The sequence below is a fragment of the Protopterus annectens genome, chromosome 10.part0 (genome assembly GCF_019279795.1).
Source record: "Protopterus annectens isolate FY-2018-M chromosome 10.part0, PAN1.0, whole genome shotgun sequence".
NCBI lineage: Eukaryota > Metazoa > Chordata > Ceratodontiformes > Protopteridae > Protopterus > Protopterus annectens.
In genome coordinates, this window is record NC_056744.1 from 181,207,669 (window position 1) to 181,233,550 (window position 25,882).

Here is a 25,882-nt window from a genome sequence, read left to right on the forward strand (position 1 = left end):
GGGAGGGCAGTGTGTGTGCATGGGCCATAACCCATTCATCTAGAGGTTGACACACCACATGCGGGCACATGCAGCGTTATATTCCACAGGTACATGTATACAGCAGCTAGATGACTACTTCCTTGTACAGTCATGTTGCACAGCAAGCACTTTCACCACATAGTCCATCATGCTGACAGATACTAGTGGCTAAGGTCTACAGTGAGTGATATCTGAACATCATGTGGTTGTAGCCATTTGACTGTGTGCTGGGTGGAATAGGCCTCATAATGGATGGCCCCTTGTGACAGTAAATCTCTTACACACATATATGTACATCTACATTTGGCTTATTATAGTGTGTTGTCCTTGGATATATGCCAACATTCCTATCCAGTGTGTGTGCAAAGCATGAGTGCTGCATACTGAGAAGTGTCTGCACTAACATCTACAAATCCCAGATATGTCTGGTCCACTGTTCTTTGCAGACATGGCCTTCATTTGTTTGTGTGTGAACATGCCCAGTATGACCTTTCGGTATGTTGTTGGCTGACATTGCCTTCATTTCTCTGTGTGTGTGAGCATGCCCAGTATGCCCTTCTACATTGAATGTGTGGATAGATTCCAGGTAGTTTGTGCTGCAGTGCAGACCTTTGTGTTGTACACCTACAGGTAGGATACTGTTTCTGCAGGGTATCCATCATTCATTTGGCAATATGGGGACAAACTGTGCAGGGGATAGTGTGTAGTGTAGGTGACTGTGTCTGTGCTGCTTCAGCTGCATGGTACTGCTGTTAGCAGAGATATTCAGACATGTGTACTGTTATACACAGTTTTGTTTTCTGTCCTCATGTACTGTCAGGTAGACATTCTTGTTCACAGTGATGACTTGGGGGACAAGGGTGACTGCAGTTGTGTCCTGTATTATGGGCAGACACCTACATATTCATGGTAAGTTATGCCATTCTGGAGGGAGAGCTGCAGACACTTGGTGCTGGATTTGTGTATCCAGTTTAGCACCTTGATATAGTGCTGGCAGAGGATCCCATACTTGTCTGCCCATCAACATGGCAGTATGGTCTTATCTTGCTGTGGCAATGCCTCACAGCTTTACAGTTTTGCACATGTTAGCCAGAGGCAGGGGGCATGGCTCAGAACATTTACCCTATCGTAGTGTACGAGCAAGTGTGTAGCTACCCATTTATGTGTTTGCAGCCAGAGATAGTGTGCACACAGCTTGGTGTCAGACCCTGCACATCCCATGCTGCCCATGCTCCCACTCCCTCCTCTGGTTATTCTAACCTCTTCCATACATTATGCATACATTATCTGATATTTTCCCTAAGGGTATCACCACATCACAGGTGTGTGTTTGTGTTGGTCCACAGTTCATGCAGTGGGACATGGTGGACATGTTACTGTGGTTTGTCCACACGGCCTTGCATATGGCTTACATGGAGTGTGTTATGTTGTTATTTGGGTGTCCATGACCTAACATGCATTGGCAGTACATGTGAGACACAGGCCTTTGGCAGGTGCCTGTGGAGCATTAGGTGTTGATGCAGGCCAGATGTGGCAGGCCGTTGCATTCTGTCAGTCCTACAGTCCCAGACCACCTTACAGTATATTCCCCTGGGGTGACTGGATAGATGTGATAGTTGTTCATGCCAATACCTTCTATCAGTCTTGATCAGGTGGTGTGGATGCTGGCAGGGTGCTACCTACAGCTAGGGACACACCTGCATGGGGCACCTGCACTGCATGCTGCAGTCTTCTGCTATTGCCATATACTGGTGGGGTCGTACTGTACCCATTCCCCACAACAGGGATATTGCCAGAGAGGTGCCTGTGGGTGGTGCATGCGTGGTTGGGTGCATGTGTGCTAAGGACACTACTTGCATCTGACACACAGATATACATGGAGCATTACAGTTATGCTGGCATGTGCAGGTACATCAGCTGATTCCCAATACATCAGTCCTACCTCCTTTGTGATCTGCAGGTGTTCAGGCAGACATCACCTGTATCCCCTACTACAGGTCCTGTTACTGTGATGCATACCTATATGTACAAATCCAAGGGTGTTGCCATTTCACAGTGACACAATATATACTGTATGTCTGGGGTACTTTCCCCTGTGTACTGCTTGCATATCTAGCACAACAGCCATGCCATGTCAGTCTTTCAGATGGTGACACATATTATCACCATACATTTACAATGGCTTACTGCTAGCATGTGTTATACTGGTGGGGATTGTCTGTGGCACTGCAGTTGTGAGGGCTTGTACATGTTATCAGCAGTAGTGGGCAATGGCCACCAGGTCTTACCTCAACATACATACATACTGACCATTCTCACACATTATGAAACACACACCATCCTAACACACACAGACCTGCATATTGTGCAAATGTTACAACCTATCCTGCTACCTTGGCCACCTCTGGCCATCTGTGCTCCACTTCTACTATACCTACTCATACATGTTACTACATTTCTACACAGGATTGGGGGGACACATGTGACTGTCACTGCATTTCTCCACTGGATTGGGGGGAAGGGGAAAACCTGTCTGTTTCCACATGTCTACATAGGCATGGGGGCACTCCTAACTGTTACTACATTTCTACATAGGATTGTGGGGGAACACACCTGACTGTTTTTACATGTCTACACAGGATTGGGGGGGCACACCTGACTGTTACTACATTTCAACATAGGATTGGGAAGGGACACAACTGACTGTTTCTACATGTCTACATGTGAGTGGAGGGCACACCTGACTGTTACTACAGTTCTACATAGGGTTGTGGGAGGACATACCTGACTGTGTTTACATTTCTACACAGGACTGGGGGGCACACCTGACTGTTACTACATTTTACACAGGATTTGAGGGGCACACCTGACTGTTTCTATATTTCGACACATGATTTGGGGGCCACACCTTACTGTTTCTACATATCTACACAGGATGGGGGGCACACCTGGCACAGGCACACATTTGCTATGACTGTACTGGTATGTCAGGTACTCCATTTCATTCTGTATTCTAACCTATCATACTGACTAGAGGCATATCAGTGTACTACAGGTCTTAGCTTTGGTTGTCCTACATATTAGTGTCTGACTTCCCACCCTTCAGAACTAACATCCTACTGCCTGACCTGCTGTAGTCGGTCTGTGTAGGTCTGGGGGTGGTTACCCATAGGCATCATTCAGAGGCCATAGCACAGACTCTGTTTGGGTTTGTCTACACCTGTCCTGCTGGCTGAGACTGTTGTTGGGTATGTGAACCTCCCTGACTGGCATGTGTGAGTCATATGGACACACATGTCACCCAGCACATTTCCTGCAGTGGGTTTTGTCACCCTGTGTAGTACTGGCTACTATGGTGACTCCAGTATGTGTTACAGATGTCATGGTGCCACTATGGGTGTCTACTATCTGCTGCCATAACATTCAGCCACCCAATTCCCTTGCATGCTCACATCCATACCATAGATACAGGTAACGACACATTCTACTCCATTTGGCAATTGGTAGGTTGATAGACTTACCTTGTGGGTGTGCCAGGATTGAAGATGGTGCTGGATGGCTGCCCATAGTACACTCCCTATACATGGTTGAGCACAGGTAGTGTCATGTTTGGCATCCCTTTTACTGTATGTGCGAGTCAGAGAGCGGTCTCATTCCCTGGGTGCCTACTGTGTCAGTGTATGTGCTATGCTTTGTCTCTTTGCCATGGCCTGGGCATACTGGGCATGCCTCCATCTGCCTACTGGGGCAGGCTCAGGTTGTTCCTCCTCCGAGTCACTCCTGTGCAGGCCTTGGCATTGGTGGGGGGCTGTGTGGCCATGCCCAATGCTGTTCCTGATGCAGCTGTTTCTGCAGGATTATATTGTGTAACATGGCACATACCATAACAATTGGGTACATGTAGCTGGTGAGTACTGCAAGGCTCCACTGGATGTGTCCAGACACTGGAACCGTGACTTGATCATCCCAAACACACACTCTATTATAAGTCTGGTCTGTGTGTGTGCCTCATTATGGCGTTCTTGTTCAGGTGTGTGTGCATTTCTGATGGGTGTCATCAGCCATGGCTCCAGTGTGTAACCCACATCCCCCACTAGGTAAACATAGGGGATATCCCCATTGGCAAATCTCTGGTACACCTGCGTCAGATGCCAAATGTGGGAATCGTAGTAGCTTCCAGGGCAGCCAGCACACACATTCATTATAATGCCCTGGGCATCGCACACGACCTGGCATTTGATGGAGGGGATGTCCTTGTGGTTGATGTAAGCCCTACCCTGATCACTGGGTGGTGATTTGATGCATATGTGCATGCAGTCTATAGTGCCCACTACCTCAGGGTGTTCTGCTATTTGGTGGAAGAGACACATATTGCTGGCCAACACCTCATGGGTGTTGAGGAAATATATGTGCTCACTGGCATGTACTGACATGGCATCCAGGAACTGGTGGAATACTCTGGATGCTGATGCCTGTGAGATCACCATGATATCCCCAGATGAGCTTTGGGAGGTGCCTGTGGCTAGTATTCCTAGGACTATACATACCTTGGTATCCATTGGGATGGGTTCCCCTCTGTCAGTTCGGTGTGTCAGCTGTGGCCAACACAGCTCAACAGCTCAACAATTTGCTGTAAGAGGTCCATGTCCACACTATAGTACTCCACTATCTCCAGCTCATGTAGCCCCTGGTAGGTTACCTGGGTTTGTACATTCTTCTCCGTCTCCTCACTGTGGGTTGATCGGCAGCATTCGCATCCTCACCACCCTCAGCCTCTTGCACATGTTCTTCTATGTTGCCTGCTGCAGCCCCTGTCATTTTGTAGTTTTGTTTGTTAGATGTTCCCTGCTTGTATACACCGGTGGTGTAGAGTGTGGGAAAAAACAGAGGGGTAGGTGTTTGCATAGGTTATAGTAGTATTCTAGGCTGGGCTGGTCTGCTGCCTGTGTAATTGGCTGATTCTGATACATTTCACCTGCCAGCTATGCTAGTTCTCCTTAATTACCTTCCTACTGCTGTTTTCCCTTCCCACTGCCTTCCTTTTTAATACCGGGGGCGCGCCGTGCAAACAGAGTGCTTAAATGTGCACAGTGCTGCTATTTCCTGGTTTAACTTTTTTTTTCTTCTTTTAAAACCCGCGGTGCGCACACCTGCTTAGGCAATCTAGAGTGCTAGGCAGATTCAGACACACCCCTTTGCTTAGCTGTGCTAAGCTAGGAGCAAACCCAAGCCACAGAGCTCCAATCCACTTACAGTATACTTGTCACATACCCCCATGATGTCACCTAACTCCTAGGCTTGCACCAAGCTATTCCTACTCTTACACTGTTGGGACCTGACTAGCATGCTGGGGAAAACTGGGATTCACTATCATTCCCCTCATTTGTATAGGATTGCCTGCTAATGCATAGTTACATGTCTCACACTGAGCCTCCCCCCTTAGCAACCACTACTCACTGGCCATGTTCTTTTCTGCCTGCCATTGACTATCATGGCAGAATAGTGATTTTTAGTTAGAATGCTTATTTTAGGTTTATTTTATTATCCCCCCCCCCCCGATCCCATTTGCACACCATTGTCCTATGCTTAAACAGCCGAGATCGGCAAAAAAAAAATAAAAGTTGATTTTTTAATTTTTTAGGCTGTTTTCAATGCCAATGGCCTTATACTTGGCCATTGGCATGTTTCCTGACTGATATGCAGTTTTTATTTGGAGCTGTCACAGCTCCGTTTTGGATTTTGCAGAAATGTACTCGGTTACTGAGTACATTTCTGCAGATTGCAATAGTCCTGCACGTCCAGTTTCAAGCTTCCTGGATTGCAAATTCACCTAATTTGCATGAATTTCTTCTGCAAATGGGGTGATTTGCATACAGGGGCTTAGCCCATGCAGGACTAGTGCAGGAGCACTCGTGCATGCCCCTGCAGGCTGTTATTGGATCGCACGGCAGACATATTGCCTGCTAGAGCTCCTGCACTAATCCTACACACAGTGCAAGGCATGCAGAATCCAGGGGTTACTCATCTGTAAGAAGTGCCAGGCAAACACTGTTACAACTCAACATAATGTATTTTGCACACACGTCTGCAAAATCAAGTTAAATTAAACATTTATTCTGAGTTAAAATAACGCCACTAAACTTGTAGAGTTCATGTTATCCATTTCATTCATAACCGTAAAATATACACACTATTAACAGCCAATAAAAACATGGAAAAACCAGGACTGTAAACAAAGAACAAGGATCATATAATGATGCTCCATTTGCTGCACCTGATTCCTTCCATTAAATCATAACTACTCTCGGATGTAGAAACCAAGCATTTAAACACAAAAACACACACACACACACACACACACACACACACACACACACACACACACACACACACACACACACACACACACACACACACACACACACACACACAGACACACATGCACACACGCACACACACACACACACACACACACACACACACACACACACACACACGCGCGCACAAACACACACACACACACACACACACACACTCACACAAACATGCAGTTGCATACACACACACTCATGCACTCACTTTTATGCACAAATGCACAGATGTGACCAACAACTGCAGTCTTTTGTATGACTGTGTAAATTTGAGTTTTTAACTTAAGATCAAATAAATGAACAAATAAATAAATAGTGACCTATAAATGAATTTTAGCGCATTGCTGTGAGAGTCATACAGTGCAACCAATTGCACCCCTGAGAGGCCTCCTGAGATCAGGAACATATTTTAAGTATCGCTCTTACATACTTGAAAGTTGCTGGTATAATAGGCTTTTCATAAGCATGCCTTTTCTGGGGGATGTTAAATATGAAGGTCACATCTTTGTCATTATTTTGTGGCTGCAATCCACAACAACTTTTCAGAAATACATTCATATTATGAGGACCAGACCACAAATGTGAGACAAATGGGAGACAGCTGAAAACTATGCCCTCTGTACAAACACATGCACACACACACACACACACACACACACACACACACACACACACACACACACACACACACACACACACAAAACCATCAATTACAGCACTTGTGTGACTATGTATGCCTCAGATATATGTTTGGCATCAAGTAAATGAATAAATATATCTTAGCCCAGAAATGTGTCTTGCTGTTGTCAGAGCCATATAGTGTAACCTCCTTCAATCCACTCTGCCTTCTGAGCTTCTTAGTTCAAGAATCTGAGATAGCCAAAAAATCAGGAACAGATTTTAAATACTTCTCTTATATGCTTAGAAAGCTGTGAGAATCACAGCCCAGCATTTTCTCCAGGATACAACGTCTGAACTCATATGTTTATTATTATTTAACGATTGCAGTTCATAACAATTTGCCTGAAAAACACAAGTTTTATGAGAAACAGGCAAAATTGCCCTTCAACTTCCTTGTTCAAGAATTCTGGACAAAGCCAAAAATAAAGGGAGGACAACAAACTAAAAATAGGACAATTTTTAAATATTATATTTTTTACTTTTTATCTGTTTGTTAAACCAAGGTAAACGACAAACTAAAAAATGAAAAGACCAATGGTTAGACCACAGCTGAAGATAAACATTTTTTTCGCTTGAGGTGTATACCAGGCGTTTATCCAGCTTTTGTTTTCTTTCACGTGTCATTTGGACAAACTATCCTCTTTTAAGGAGCACGCCAGAAGTACTACTTGGATAAATGGGTTATTGATTGCAATCCTCAGTGATTTACCAGAAAATAAACAATTTGATGAATATGAGGCAAGAATCAGACATTTCCTGCAAAACTGAGAACAGTTTAATGGGAGACAGCTCTAAGTGAAAGAGAAGAAATTGGAATTGTCCCACATCCAATTGTAGCAGTAGAGTGGACAGACGGAAGTTGACTGGAGCTGAGAAGTATGGGTGGGCACATTTCCTTATATGTGTAATGTACTGTGCAACTGTTGAGTACTGGATAATGCACAATCATGCTGGCTGCTGGAAGTTAAGCCTGGAACATAGACATTTTCAGCATGATTGTGTGCATTCAGGATTTTACCAGCCTTGATTATTATAGCCAGGGTGTGATCTTACATTGCCTTCTTGAAGCACTTAAAGGTTTGCCAGAACATGTTTTACACTGAATTATGACATTAATGATAAAATATGTTTTTGTCATTCCACTTGGTGAACTGTAACTTTTCTAGATCTTAATTTTTGTGAAACAACATATGATTGAACATAAGTCTATAATAGTTACAGAATTCATTGATTTTAACTCTACTATTAGCAGATTTTTTTCTAGTGGTAAAGTGAAATATTTTCTTTAGTCAATGACTGTGAATTAGAGCAGCCTTAGAAGTAACACACCTGGACAAGGCTTGATTTGATGCCAAAGAGGGATGTAGGGAGATACAATCTACTAATCACAGGGCAGAATACCTTTATGAGTTTATTGGTATGAGATCCAGTTTTGGATATCCTCTTCCACAAAAAGCCACATTAAAAAGGTTAAAAATCATTGCATCTGTAGAAGTTCCATTAACATGGGAGGGGGGCACTACTACAGTAATGAGAGAAATTTATTATGCATATTTTTATGACAGCAGGATAGCAGATCATAAGTGAAAATGATAAACAGCTGCTTCCGTTGTTACCACTACCTTTAGACTTCTACAGGTTCCTTTCATGACTGCCATTTCAACAGAGGAAAAATAGAGAGTCCTTGCTTACTTTCTTAAGTAATACTCTTGCATTTCAGAGACAGAGATTTGAAAATTACAAACCAGGAATGAACAATTATGCAATGACGTTACCCTAACCTTTGACCAGGCACACTGCTTTCATGTACTTTAGCAGAAGTTACTATAGGTAATTATACCATGATCCCCCCAAAACGTGCACGCTGATTGGCCAGCGTGCCCATTGTAAATCGAGTTATACTAATGGAAAAAGGTCCGGTCGCCGGACTTTTTCCATTAGTATAACTCGTTTTAAACACTGTCTCGCTATGTTAAATGGGTTTAACATAGCGAGACAGCTTTAAAATAAGCAACGGAGATCTCCGTTGCTTATTTTAGCTGTCTCGCTATGTTAAACCTATTTAACATAGCAGACAGTGTTTAAAAGCAACGGAGAAAGCAAGATCTCCGTTGCTTTTGATGTCTCGCTATGTTAAATGAGTTTAACATAGCGAGACAGTTTTAAAATAAGCAACGGAGATGTCCGTTGCTTATTTTAAACTGTCTCGCTATGTTAAACTCATTTAACATAGCTTAAACACTCAAAAAAGCAACGGAGATCTTGCTTTCTCATTGCTTTTGCACAGCTCTGATGTACCGCGCAGGCGCCGCAGTACATCAGAACTGCCGGATGCCAGACATCTGGAAGGGCAGTAAACAGGCATTATATTATGCCATTATTTAAGAAAAGTAATAGTTTCTTTTCTTAAATAATGTCATAGTATAATAATAACCACTTCTGGTGTGTAATGCTAAATTTACCCATGGTTGGCTTTGTTTGGTCCCTGGGCCCTCGGGACCAAACCACGCCAACCGTGGGTAAATTTAGCATTACCCACACCCAGGCGTGGGTTATTGCTATATCATTCTATGCTTCAGGAGAATATTGCTATTATTATGAATTAATCGGCATAAACTGTAATTTAAAAATTATTTGCATTATTTTGTTTACAAATCAGACAGAAACAATTAAATCTTCAAAAATGAAACTTATATAAGAAAGTTGAAGTTTGGAAATACTATAGACTAAACACTCACAGGATCTCAGACTTAATCTTGACAACATGTGACAGAATATAATATATGTACTGCACTCAGCTCTATTATTCCTGAATTATGAACATGAATCATCTGTCATAAAGGTCACAGGCATTTTTCTGAGTCAGGCTATTATTCATCCTCTGAAGTATTTATACTTCATCACACACAGACTGCAGAAACTGGTACTGGATGTCCAAGATGAATAGCATTGCTAAAGACATAAATTCACACTGCATGTCTACATTTAATTCTATTGTTACATCTTGCTTATATACTATTAAGTCAAGGAAAGGGGTAATTACACTGAAATATATACAAGTGCAAAAAAATGCAAAGCAAAGTATTCCCCTATACTGCAATCCTTAGTAAATGTCCTATATTTGAAATGAAGATGTAAGAGAGCTATGGAAATTTCCTGAAAAGCTATATAGTTCATTTAATATTACGAGAAAAAAAGTTATATTCAGAATGCAACTTCAGCTCTTTACTTTTCATACTGCTGTTACTAAAGTTTCAAAGCTGAAAGAAGGACATTACGGCTGTTTTTGTCTATCATTATATCTTCCAAACTTTACATAATGATTTGTTTCCAGTATCAATATTTTGTTAAACTTATTGCATTCAATTTTTAATAGTTTGTTAAGCAGATAAGTGATCTGTTCCATGCAGCTTAGAACCTGTGTCACAAGTACTTTATTATACTGGTATGTTTAAAATAAAACAAAAGTCAGCACATTTCTGCTTCAGTAAAGTCACTCAAAAAAGTGTCTTGAATTTCTTTTGTTCCTGTTCCCCAGCTTGAGTCAGGTTAAAATTTAACTACCAGATGGTTTCTGGTTCTTTCTGTTTACAAACACATCCACAATTATGGTCCAAGTAATCCTTAAAGGAGTTTCTAGAATCCCTCCCACTATATCTATATGTAACCTCCTGGTACTCCAAGATTTCCTCCTGTTTCTGAACAATATTTTCTAAGAGTCCCTACTTCTGGTCATACATCTCCCTCTCTTCTGAGCGACAAATGTCTCTCCATTTTGGGTTACAACTCTTCTTTTTAACCTCTTCTCAAAAGGTGCCTTAAGCTATTTCTTGCTAGTGCATGCTTTATCATAATGTTTTGTATAAATAAATAAATATATATATATATATATATATATATATATATATATATATATATATATATATATACTGCTTTATTATATTTACATCACATTGTATGGTATAATGTATAGTATTTGACAGTAATCAATCATTTTAGCAACCTTTTAGTAGACTCACACATACACAGACACACACACACACACACACACACACACACACACACACACACACACACACACACACACACACACACTAATATAACCATATACACACGCACACACACATACACACACACACACACACACACACACACACACACACACACACACACACACACACACACACATTTGGAAGCTAAGAAGTTTTCCCAATGGTGGACAAGTACATTGAATAAAATACTTGTTAATAAAAAACATCATTGAAGAAAGTATATATAAAATGTATATTTAATGAAGATAAATTTGGATATAGGCAAATTTCTAAGGGTTTGAGAAACTTAATTAGGAAGTCAAAGATACAGTTTGAGTTAAAACGTGGTAGTCACTAAAAGGAAAACAATAAAGCTTTTCCATAAACATTGTCAAGGAATATGGAAAAGTTAAATCAAAGAGTATATTCTGAAAAATTGATAATGCAGATATTTCTTGCAGATATCTTTACAAATATTTTGTTTTTGTATGGATAGAGTATCTATCACCACACTGGACAAGAGCAACGATAAAATAAATTATATTCTACTATTAAAGCAAAGGATATCTTGACCACCATGACAAGATTAAGACAAATATAGGCCCAGCTCCAGCTTGGTTAAATGAATATTTTTTAACAAGAACTACTAAGGTACTTGTGCCATGCATGACTTATCTGTCCCATGAAACATGCATGTGAATTATACCCTAGAATTAATGAAGGAAAGCCTAGTTCTCCCTATTCCTATTGGTGGTAAAGCTGTGTGCTCAAATAATTAAAGGCCTTGCAAGTTTACAGGCTAAGGCCTTGGAAAGAATAATTCTTTCTCTAGTTAGTGTTCCATAAAAAGAAAATACTGTTGGATGTTACCCAAGATGATTTGGTCTCTGGCAGATCCTTTTTAAAAAATGTATTAGAATTGTTATGAGATTATTCTCATGTTATGAGCACACTTTGGCAGTATATACACCCCTGGATTCTCAAAAGCTTGCACGGAGTGCAAGATCAGTGCAGGAGCTCAAGCAGGCAATATGTCTGCCGTGTGATCCAGGAACAGCTTGCAGGGGTGTGCATGAGCGCTCCTGCACTAATCTTGCATGGACTAAGTCCTGGTATGCAAATCTCCCCATTTGTAGGTGAAATCCATGCAAATGAGGTGATTTTGCAATCCAGGAAGCTTGCAACAGTCTGTGCAAGACTAGTGCTATCTGCAGAAATGTACTCAGTTAGTAACTGAGTACATGTCTGCAAAATCCAAAACGGAGCTGTGACAGCCCCAAATAAAGGTTGCGTATCATGTAATAAGCATGCCAATGGCCAAGTATAAGGTAATTGGCATTGCAAACAAAAAAATAAATAAAAAATCAACTTTTATTTTTTTTAGCCGATAGCTGTTTAAGCGTAGGGCAGTGGCACACAAACGGGATCGGGGGGAAAATGATAAAATAAACCTAAAATAAGAAGTCTAACTAAAATCACTATTCTGCCATGCAAGTCAGTGGCAGGCAGAAGACAACCTGGCCAGTGAGTAGTGGTTGCTAAGGAGGGAGGCTCAGTGTGAGCCATGTAACTATGCATTAGCAGGCAATCCTATGCAAATGAGGGAAAGGATAGTGAATCCCAGTTTTCCCCAGCATGTGAGTCAGGTCCCAACAGTGTAAGAGTAGGAATAGCTTGGTGCAAGCCAGTGAGTTAGGTGACATCATGGGGGTGTGTGTCAGGCATACTGTAAGTGGATTGGAGCCCTGTGGCTCATGTTTGCTCCTAGCTTAGCACAGTTAAGCTAGGGGGTGTGTCTAAACCTGCATAGCCCTCTTTACAGAGCCAAAGCAGGTGTGCGCGCCGCGCACCGAGTTTTACAGGAAGAAAAAAGAAGTTAAACCAGGAAATTGCAGCAGTGTGCACATTTGAGCACTCTGCTTGTGCGGTGCATCCCTAGGCTTAAACATGAAGGCAATGGGATGGGAAAACAGCAGTAGGAAGGTAATCAAGGAGAACTAGCTTAGCTGGCAGGTGAAATGTATCAGAATCAGCCAATTACACAGACAGCAGACCAGCCCAGCCAAGAACGCTACTCTAAACTAAGCAAACATCTTTCCCTCTGGTTTTACCCACACTCTACACCACCACCAGTGTAAACAAGCAGGGAACTTTTAACACTCACAACAGCAAAATGATAGGGGCTGCAATAACTATCATACAACGTGTGGAAGAGGCTGAGGGTGCTGAGGATGTGAATGCTGTCGACCAACCCACAGTGAGGAGACAGAGAAGAGTGTACAGACCCAGGGTAACCTACCAGGGGCTACATGAGATGGAGATAGTGGAGTGCTATAGGGTGGACAAAGACCTACTACAGCAAATTGTTGAGCTGTGCCAGCCATGCCTGACACAAAGAACTAACAGAGGGAAACCCATCCCAGTGGATACCAAGGTATATGTAGGCCTAAGAATACTAGCTACAGGTACCTTCCAAAGGCCAGCTGTAGATATGATGGGGATCTCACAGGCATCAGCATCCAGGGTACTCCACCAGCTCCTGGATGCCATGTCAGCACATGTCGGTGAGCACGTATATTTCCCCAACACCCGTGAGGAGTTGACCAGCAATATGCAACTGTTCCACCAAATAGCAGAATACCCTGAGGTAGTGAGTACAATAAACTACATGCACATACGTATCAAAGCACCATCCGGTGAGCGGGGGAAGGGTCTTCATCAACTGCCAGGGCTTCCCCTCCATCAACTGCCAGGTCGTGTGCAATGGCCAAGGCATAATAATGAATGTGTGTGCTGGCTGCCCTGGAAGCTATCACGATTCCCACAACTGGCATCTGATGCAGCTGTACCAGTGATTTGCCACTGGGGACATCTCTCACAGTCACCTAGTGGGGGATGCTGGACACACACTCGAGCTGTGGCTGATGACACCCATCAGAAATGCACACACACCCGAACAAGAACTCCATAATGAGGCAAGCGCATAGACCAGAATTATAGTTGAGTGTGTATTTGGGATGCTCAAGTCACAGATCTTGTGCCTGGACACATCTGGTGGAGCTTTGCAGTACTCACAAGCTACATGTATCCAAATTGTCCTTGTATGTGCCATGCTACACAACATTATCCTGTGGAAACAGCTACAGCAGGAACAGTACAGGGCAGGGCCACACAGCCCCCCACCATTGCCAAGGTCTGCACATGCACAGAGTGACTTGGAGGAGGAACAACCTGAGCCTGCCCCAGTAGGCAGAAGGACTTGGCAAAGCGGCAATTCATAGCACATACACTGACACAGGAGGGACCCAGGGAATAACACCTCTCTCCGACTCTCACATACAGTAAAAGGGATGCCAAACATTACATGACCTGTGCCTAACCATATGTAGGGAGTGTACTATGTGCATCTGACATAGGCAGCCCTGCAGCACCACCCTCAATACTGGGACACCCACAAGGTAAGTGACTCACACATGCCAGTCGGGGGGGTCACATACCCAACAACTGTCAAAGCCAGCAGGACAGGTATAGACAAACACAAATAAAGGCTGTGCTATGGCCTCTGAATAAGGCCTATGGGTAACCCCCCCCAGGCCTACACAGGCAGACTACAGCAGGTCAGGCAACTGGATGTCAGTTCTGAAGGGTAGGAAATCAGAAACTAATATGTAGGTAATTAAAAGCTAAGATCTGTAGTACACTGTTATGCCTCTAGCCAGCACGATAGGTAAGACTTACAGACTGAAATGGAGTACCCGACATACCAGTACAGTCCTAGCAAATGTGTACGAGTGTCAGGTGTGCCCCCCATCTGATGTTGGAATGTAGTCACAGTCAGGTGTGCCCCCCCACAATCCTGTGTAGAAATGTAAGAATAGTCAGGTGTGCCCCCCATCCTATATAGAAATATAGTAACAGTCATGTGTGCCCCCCACAATCCTGTGTAGAAATGTAGAAATAGTCAGGTGTCCCAACCCATCCTACGTAGAAACATAGTAACAGTCAGGTGTGCCCCCCCCAGTCCTGTGTATAAATGTAGAAATAGTCAGGTGTGCCCACCCATTCTACGTAGAAATATAGAAACAGTCAGGTATGCCCCCCCACAATCCTGTGTAGAAATGTAGAAACAGTCATGTGTGCCCCCCATCCTATGCAGAAATGTAGTAACAGTCCATGCCAAATGATCGACGGATACCCTGCAGAGACAGCATGCTACCTGTAGATGTACAACACAAAGGTCAGCACTGCAGTACAAACTACCTGGAGTCGATCCACACATTCAGTACAGATGGCCATACTGGGCATGCCCACACAATTAAACACATGAAGGCCATGTCTGCAAACACCAGTGGACCAGACATATCTGACAGCCGCAGATGTTAGTGCAGACACTCCTCAGTATGCACCACACATGCTTTGCATACACAGTGGATAGGAATACAGGCATATATGTAAGGACAACACACTATAATAAGCCAAAGGTAGACATAAATAGATGTGTGGAAGAGGGTGACGGTGACAAGGAGCCATCCAGGGCTCTCCCACCCAGCACACAGGCAAAGGGACACAACCACACAAGGGTCTGATGTCACACACTGCAGAAACTAGCCACCAGTATCTGTCAGCATTACAGAGTATGCGGTGCACGTGCCAGCTGTGCAACATGACTGTTCAAGGAAGTAGTCATCTGACAGCTGTATACACATACCTGTGGAATATGAAACAGGTTGTGCCCACATGTGGCATATCAACCCCTAGATGGATGGGTTATGGCCCATGCACACACATAGCCCTCCCCATAGCCCCACTATGACAAGCCTGCTGAGGTCATCTGCTGTGAGCTGTAGAAGTTCTAACCCCGGCCTTGGCAACTGTGTGCATGTGTGTCTGTCTGTGTAGTGAGCAATGCTTTTTAGGGTGGTCACACTCCCTAAAATTGAAATGCTCTACTTTGGTAAGGCTGCTGATGTCACCAACCTAGAAATACATCCCTGGAAAGGCTGTATTACAGAAATCCCCATAGCACATCCAATAACTGCTTACTGCTGCAGTGTGATGAAGTAGTTAGGTTTGTGTCTATCTGTGCAGAGAGCAATGCTTTTTAGAGTAGTCACACTTCCTACAATTCAAATGCTCATCTTTGGCAAGGCTGCTGGTGTCATCCACCTAGAAATACACCTCTGGGAAGCTGCAGCCTAATAATCTCCATAGTGTGTCCTGTAACTGCAACCTGTTGTAGTGTGATAAATTAGTAAAGTAGCTGCTCTAATCCCAGACATGGCAAGTTTGTGTGTTTCTGTCTGTGTAGAGAGGGATGCTTTTTAGGGTAGTCACACTCTCTACAAATCAAATGCTCATGTTTGGCAAGGCTACTGATGTCATCCACCTAGAAATACACCTTTGGGAAGCTAAAACTCAATAATCTCTGTAGTGTGTCTTGTAACTGCGTACAGCTGTAGTGCAATACATTCAGTAAATAGCTGTTTTACTCCCAGCTATAGCAAGTCTGTGTAAACAGCAATTTTTTATAGGGTAGTCACACTCCCTACAATTCATATGGTCATCTTTGGCAAGGTTGCTGATGTCATCCACCTAGAAATGCACCTCTGGGAAGCTGTAGCCTAATAATTTCCATAGTGCATCCTGTAACTGCGTATTGCTGTAGTGTGATACATTAGGTAGGTAGCTGTTTTACTCCCAGACATGGCAAGTGTGTTTGTGTGTGTGTGTCTATCTGACCCTGCTTGTGTAGAGAGCAATGCTTTTTAGGGTAGTCACACTCCATACAATTTGTATGCTCTACTTTGGCATGGCTGCTGATGTCATCCACCTAGAAATACAACTCTGGGAATGAGGTAGCCCAGTGATCTCCATAGCACCTGCAATAACTGTGTACTGCTGTAGTGTGATATAGATCTCTGTTAGGGGTTCTGTACCCACTCATGTTGGTTGTGGATGTTTTGTGTGTGTTTCAATGTCTCTGTAGGAAACCATGCATTTTAGGCTAGTCACACTCAGTACATTTCCAATATCCTACTTTGGCAGTCCTGCTGATGTCATCCAATGTGATATACACCTCTGGGGAAGGAGGTTTTCAGCAATCCCTGTGGTGTGTCCTGTAACAGTGCCATGCTGTTGTGTGATGTAAACTGCTGTTAGGAGTTTTATACCCACATATGTCACTTGTGGATGTTTTGTGTGTGTTTCAATGTCTGTGTGGGGAGCAATGCATTTTAGGCTAGCCACACTCAGTACATGTCCAATAGCCTACTTTGGCAGTCCTGCTGATGTCATCCAATGTGAAATACACTTTTTGGTACGAAATACTCTAGTAATTTCCCTAGTGCATACTATAACTATGTAGTGCTGTAGAGTAATGAACTAGTTAGGTAGGAGTTCAACTCCCAAGCATGAGAGGTGTATGTGTGAGACTTGTATAGTGTGTGGAGGTGGTTGTGAGTATGTAACACCTGGGCCCAAGGTGGGATGAGTTTTTCAAATGTCTTTTATAGTGGCTCTATATCACAATGTCCACTGTACAGGGATAACAGATGTGAAATAGCCAAGAGGCTGGGGTGCAAATCCATACCCCTACATGTGACATCACGGTCAGGCAATCACAGTTAGCAATCCCAGTATTACCCAGAGCACACTCTTAACCCATGTCAGATACACACACACACATGCCAAGGCAACAGCCAATATGTGTATAGTACACTGCATATTGGAGACTGATAGTAACTATGGAGTGATTGCAGTGGCCAACAGAGATTATGGCACCCTGTATATCTGTCTAATAGGCACATACATGCAGACAGTGCACGTTCCCCACTGGACACCTGCAACACCTGCAGTGCCATCGCATGTGACCCACAAAGGACATACCATGCCTCAAAACATGCCCTGTATGGACAGATGCCACTGACGCCAGGGAATGCCGTTTGCATGATATTAATGTAGGTGCAGGATTTACCTGCTGTCCATTACCAATTATTACCAATGGTGGCCAAGACTGGCACATCTGATGATAATATGTGTATACAACATGGGCCAGACACCCCAGGTACAGTTCCACATGTCACTGTACATGCATGTGGGAGGTGTGCACATCCCAGACACCATCCGTGTGATGGATAGAGAACACATACATGGCAAGCGATGCACAGCATTGGGCACACGCAATAGCCACCCAGGTGACTGGATGGTGGATACAATACCCACCTGTATGGGCAAATGAAACCACAGGCCTATGCCACAATGCAGACCATTGTTATTTGACCTCATGCCAAGGTATATCCATCACCTAGCCTTGTATCACCATCTGGCACAGTCGACCACCACATACCCATGCAGAAATGCACCCACGTATGTCAGTACTGGTGCCCTGTGTGTTTGTGTGTGTGTTGTATGATGCATATGATCACATTCACACACATTACAACCCCCAGTGGCATACTGAAGCATGCTGTCTGATGTCAGACACCTCCCCATACCATTTGCCCATATAACCGCCGTATGACCCATGCGGTGCATGTGATACCTGCACAGTAATGTCTTGTGACAATCTCACTAGTGATGAGCTGTATCCCTGGTCCTGCCAAGTGTGTCAATGTGTGTGCGTCCCTGTGAGAGTGTGGCTGTGTTGATGCTGGCACCTGTTCATAAGGACAGGCACGTGTACATCACCTACTGTATAGCTACCATATCCCTGTTGCAGATGTCACTCACCATCACATATATGTTCTGCAGACTCCACAACAGGTAACCTATGTGGTGCATCCAACAGCTACATAGGGCTATGATAGCACTACATAATCATCAGGGGTTTGATACCCTGTGCTGGTAGGTGTGTGACACAAACATGCTTAGATTTTACTCACTCATTCCTCCCTGACTTGTCAATGCCTCTGTCTGCCTCTCTCACTCCCTCATTGGTGGATGTGGAAACCTATACCTGCTTTTCTTAGGCAGCAGTATGTGTATTTTAGGTAATGCTCATGATCAGCTGATGCCTCTGCACGAATTGCAGCCATCCTGTAGCTGATTGCTTGTGGAGCAGCTGTGGTAACATTTCCATAGCCAATTGCATAGAAACACACTCCAATATCTAGGAACATAATGTTTGTGTTGGTCCTTTTTATTCACTGTGAGCAGGAACTCGTTCTGTTGTTTGGCAAAGAGCATCCCAGATGGAGTAGGGATTTACCTCTGACAACATACACTGTGGAAACAGGGCAATAGACAGGAGGGGGATGTGCCTGATCTGACTACAGACTGTAAGTGCTGCTATACTGCATTCAGAGTAATGTTGGTTTAACAGGGTGTGTGCAGATATGGCTGTCCTACATGTATTAATACCTGCTATGTCAGTTGTATGTTTATGAGGACTCCCCATCTGCAGACTGGGCAGTGTGTGATGACTTTGGTGTCGTGTTACCTACAGAACATATCTGTGAACTGCAGAAGGTAGTGTGAGGATTGCAGTTTGCAGATTATGAAAGCCATGACAGTTACTGACTTCATATCCCTCATAGGACATATGTTGCAACAAACCCTGTTACAACAGTAAATGTATGATGTTATCACAGCAAAGTGTCAATATTGGCCCTGTGTATATGCTTCCAGCCACAACTCAGTCAACTTTTGTACATATGTCATGCATTAAGAGGTGCATATGTGCTGTACACCATAATTAGTGTCATCATATCTGATCAAAAGCCAGTGATATATCAGACTGCTACACATGTTATGTACAATAGGGGTTATATTTGATGACATAACCTGGACATACTGTGGTTGTATGTACAGTACTGAAGTCTGTGTACTTATTGTGAATGTTGACAGTGTGCATATTGTTAATATGTACCTTGGCCTGTGTACAGACTGTGGTAGTTGTCATCGTCCTAGGTCCCGTCCTATCTGATGTTACATGCTGCTCCACTGTATGTTACCATATTAGCTTACATGTTTGTAGGGCTATATACACACATGTCCCATACTACAGTCAGCCATCAGACCAAACTGTGTAGTGGCTCAGTATATGTAGGGTTATTGTGTGAGTGGCACATATGAGGATGGTGTTGGACAGATAGTCCATATACTGTAATATTATGCTAGCTTGCCATATGTGGCTGCGGCTGTGTTCTCGTTAGTTCTGGTTATGCACTTTCACACAGGTGTATCTTACCCTGTGCTGTGACATGCCTGTACAGCCTGCTATGTATGCAGGTACATGTGCATTCCCCCATAGGAGATGTAGGTTAGTGTTGAGCCAGTCTGCCTGTAGCCTACATAGTGCATTGTTACATGCCTAGCAGCTTAGTGTACTTACCCAGTGAGATGTCATGTGCAGATACTTGCCAGATGTACTGCTTTCGGGCCTCCCTTAACTGTCATGTACGTCAGACAGAGCAGTTGGATGCTTTACAGATGTATGTCAATATCTAGTGGGCAGTATGTGGCCATGGCACCCCTGTACCAGTGGTTATTACGTGTTAGGCCAGACAGGGGTGTGTGAATGCATAACCTATGGTGGCATATGTATACCAGTCATTATGTGTTATACCCATCTACATGGCTGTTAACATCCATATTGTCAGGCACGATACACATGTTTTGCTCTATGGTGTTCTATGTATACCTCTGGACTGTACAGAGTGTGCCAGAATGTCCACACATATTGGCAAAATTCTCTGCTGCAGTCGACAGGAGCAGTACGTGCTAGCAGCGGTACTTTACTATGATGTCCTTAGGATGTCAGTAGCCAATGGCACACATGTGGAAAGCAGATGTGACCTCCCACACACACCATGTCTGTGAAGGCAATCCAAATTACAGTAGCAATAGTATATAGAACTGTAATAGTACACAGATAAAGGTTTTCCATTTCTGCAAGCCTGTGCGTGATGTTTTTTTCCTATGACCTCGCTGTGGGTATATGTTGCAGGCAATGATTGTCATTTGTATGGGTGGCCCATACAATGTCCAGTTGTTCAGCTGTAAACTGTGGGCATAGTGGCTGTTCCATATTCTGTGCACCTTCTACATATGTACCTTACTGTACATATCTCTGTGTGTGTATGTGTAGTCACATGTATATCTATATCTATCTATATATATCTATCTATATATATATATATATATATATATATATATATATGTATCTGCATATATGTGTCTGTGTATATGTATGTTGGGGATGTTGATAACTTCCACATTTTATATGTCCTATGGGAGTCACACTGTACTGTATGATATGTTACCAATACCAGCCTGACATCATACAGGTGGGATGTAGTACTGTTAACATCTTGTGCCCATCTCATGTCAGGTCTTGGTTATGGGATCTGCAACACTTGGTAGTGTATTGCAGGGTGGACGTGTTTGGCTGTGGGGGGTATGCCTATTCGTACAAGACATTTATTGTTTGAGTCCTCTCAACCCCATTAACGGTGCATGTGGACATATTTGTTTTTGTTAATCTACCATTGCTATCTACAGATGTATGGCCACATATACCTATATAGATATATATATCTGCTTACATATATATGACTATGTCCGTATATACCTACATAGATATATATCTGCGTACATATATGTACCTTGCTGTGTATATGTAGACATATAGGTGTAGACATATATATGTGTCGATGTAGGCATTTGCATGTATATATGTTCATATATATTTATATATATATATATATATATATATATATATATATATATATATATATATATATCTACATATATAGATATATTGTATCTGTTTAGATATTAATATATTTGCACACACACACATACATCTAGATGTTGGTATACAGTCTCTGCACTGTTGCATGACTGGGCTGGATGTTATGTTTCTGAAAACATTAGCTTTATGTATGAATATCATGGCTTAGTGCTAAGTTGCTTTGTCTGTGGTGTGTTTGGTCCTGGGTTCAAGGCTTGCAGTGGCTGTTTATTTTGTTGGTGGGCAGAACATGGGCCATTAGATACAGAGTGATTAAGGCACTTTAAAGCAGTTGTAAGCGGGTTTACACGTGTTTGAGCAGAGCTAAGCACTGCTAACTTCCGGTTAACATTTCTTACACTCAGTTAGCTTTTGAGTTGCTTAACCTGTGTAGGCAGTGCTTACTCATGTGCAAACAGGCTTACACCCGCTGACTGCTGCTTAAAAGTGCTTACTCCCACTTACCCCCATGATAATTTCTTTAAAACAAAAGAAAAAGAGGTTGATAGGAAAGTGGTGAAAAAAAGGGCACAAAGAGGGAAAGACAGTAGGAAAAATATCCAGAGATGTGCAGGAAGGGTATAGGGAAGGTCCATAGCTGCCCATCTCTTCTACAGCAACAGCTGTACATATGCACTGACTTTGGAGGTAGATTTGGACACTTAAACCCCTGGGTGGGGGTGAGGACAACAATAATTTGTTGTGATGCCAATTAGACTGGATTACATGTGTCCGGTGGATATGTGTGCGAAATGGACTGCTATATATGGGGCAAGATTTTTTTGTGGGAACAGATTGCGCTTTTTTTTTCAGGTGAGAATGGGATCTTGGGGAGGGGTAGTAGGTATATTTGGGGAGGTAGGCTGGGTAGGTTAACAGACAAGACAAAGAAAACAGATACAGGGGTGGTATATGACACATGTGGGGGGTAAACACCTTGGACGGGGAGGGGTGTTTGGAAGTCGCAAGCCCATAAGCCCCCAAATGGAAACAGTGGGACTGAGGTCCCCACCCATGGGCAGTCACCACTGCACCTTCACGGCCCCAAAGGTGGCTGTGCTGGGGGCTGGGTAGGAAGGGCAGGCTCACCCTCTAATTGTGCCATGCAGCCCTCAAGCTGGCATAGCATGTCTCGAATCTCCTTGTCGAGCTCCCTATGCACTACGGCCAGGAACTGACGGTACATGGCAAGTACCTCTCCGCCTCCACTCCCAGGGAGGCTGAGCCCCGTCCCCTGCAGTGGTTCCACCTGAAGGTGGTGCAGAGCCAACAGAGGAGGAGGTCCCATCTGAGGTGGGACAGCTGGGGTCCGCTGGACCGGCCTTCCCATACGAGCCATGGTGTTGCAGTTTTAAAAAAGATATTGGTTAGTAATAGTCAACAGCATTCAGGATTAGTTATAATGGCATGCATAGGTATTCTCACTAACCCAAGACACCAGATTTACAACAGTTGCAGAGCGAGCAGAACACATGCATATATGGGACAACAGTGGCCATTACAACAGCATGCAGGTTTCATTGATGGCAACAGGCCACCAATACTGGAGTATTTTAACATAGCATATGCATAGTACCAAATGTGAATATTTATAAACCTATAGGACATATGTCCCAACAAAGTTTTGGAGTGTACACGTACCCATTGAGGTGTGTAATTAGGTTAGTGTAGCACATATGGTGGGGGTGACGCAGAGAGTTCAATTAACAACTAATATATCCCTGTAGTTTCACAACTGTCTTAGTCACTGCAATGATTTGTCCCTTACATGTATTATTACACTACCCAATATCCTTACTTTGTACAGTAGTATGTTTGTAGATTAGTATATACATGGAATTTGTCTTACGAATAGTTTACACCTCTTACGTGTTATAGCTGTTGAGAAAATCATTGTTAACACTACCTGACAACTTCTACACATACTCACAGATTCCATGCTTGTAGACAAGTATATGTGAACTGTGTTGTACCTACAGTCTACACCTCTTACCTGTTATAGCTGTGGGGAAAATCTTTGTTAACACTACCTGACAGATTCTACACATACCCCCAGATTCCATGCTTGTAGACAAGTATATGAGTGAACTGCATTGTACCTACAGTTTACACCTCTTACCTGTTATAGCTGTGGGGAAAATCTTTGTTAACACTACCTGACAGATTCTACACATATTCCCAGATTCCATGCTTGTAGACAATTTTATGAGTGAACTGTGTTGTAAGTACAGTCTACACCTCTTACCTGCTATAGCTGTGGAGAAATATTTGTTAACACTACCTGATGGATACCACACATACTCCCAGATGCCATGTTTATGTTATACACATACCTAATAATCCGTTATTGCACACACTCTGGTCAAGGCTTGACAGGATGCAGGTGTTAATGTGACATATTTTGGAATTGCTGTCATATACTTTGGGTGAGATGCTACAATGACAGGTTTGTTTTCATATACATTCTCTTTTTATGTTCAGGTCTCACTATCCATTATATGTCAGTATAAGCTGCCTACATTTCTTGGATCATCACAGTGATTTGTCAGGGGAACAGGTTTCCTTGCAGCAGATTTGGGCCATTTATCTGGACATGCCTGACATATCAGAGCAGTTAAGGGGTATGACTACGCATACAGCTTACTACTTGAACATTCTGCCACAGTCTGTACAGTTGATGGTTATTATTATGCTTACAGCATACTATCTGAACATTCTAGCAAAGTCTGTACCATTGTTGGGTTTAATTATGCATACAGCTTTCTATCTGAACATTCTCACAAACTCTGTACAATTGTGGGGTATGATTATGCATACAACTTACTACCACTCCCGGGATTCAAACCCCTGCTGTGTGTGGTAAAAATATTACAGTTGACATCACAGTACACTGTGCTATCAGAGAATCAGTATGAAATATTCCAATGGTTTCTAAGTCTCCCTATGTTGTTCTATATGACTGACCTCTTGGGACTTCCAACATTGTTATACTGAACTTCCTACACATTTTAACTGCATTCAACAGTGTGGGTAACACTGCTTAATACAACAGTACTATTTATAGAATGCAACACTACAACAACATATGACAGCAGAATGTACACAAGCACTCCGGGGATTATACTTTTATTCACAAGATATTACACCTTTATGTCCACACAACTTATATGACAGTCTTCCTGCCATATTGTCTGGTTTATTCAGTACATCCCATACACAATACATTTTTATACTGGTACAACACTTTCTAGAACTGTTATATTTATTTCATATGACAGTACATGCAAGATTATTACTAACCTGCCTCACAATGCAGCCTTTGCAGCCTAGCAGCATGGGCTTGCTGGTTCGCAGCCTGCTCATCTGCAACTGTCAGAGAAATACAGTGATATTTAGCCATTACCTATCCATAGTATACACAAGCTAGGCAATCATTATCTATGTAGTAGAATGGGTAATTACTCAGTGCTGGGGCATCGGCCATCTGCCTTGATTCTTGGACCCACTGATCCAAGAGATCACCCTACCACTGCTTCAGGTCAGCATGGTGATGCCTGACCTGCTCACCAGTCCGGGGGATACCAGTGCCACTGGTGAGGTCATGGGTGAGACTGTCCCAGGACTCCACTTTATACTGAGAGCCCTGGTACTGGCCCTGCAGTAGTCTCCCTCATAGTATTTTACCAGGAGCCACACCATGAATCAGGACTCCTGGGTGCCCTAGCGTTGCGCTCTAAATCGAGTGCCTTCCCCAACTCCAGCCATTCTGCCTACAGTAGGGAGCTGCAACCAGTTATGGGAATTATTGGTGCCTGTGGGGTTTAAATACACCCTATTTCCCACACGTTTCTGTGATTGGACAGTTTTGAAAAGGCCAAGCTATGGGCGCACCTGATTACCTAATGTTGTTATTGCTTAAAGGGGTATACCACTGGGTAGATTGAGTTAGCTGGCCTACACATTGCTTACACCACTTAAGCTGAGCTATGCAATGCTTAGTAATGCTTAATATTTCATTAGCATTATATTTTCATTTTGACATTGAT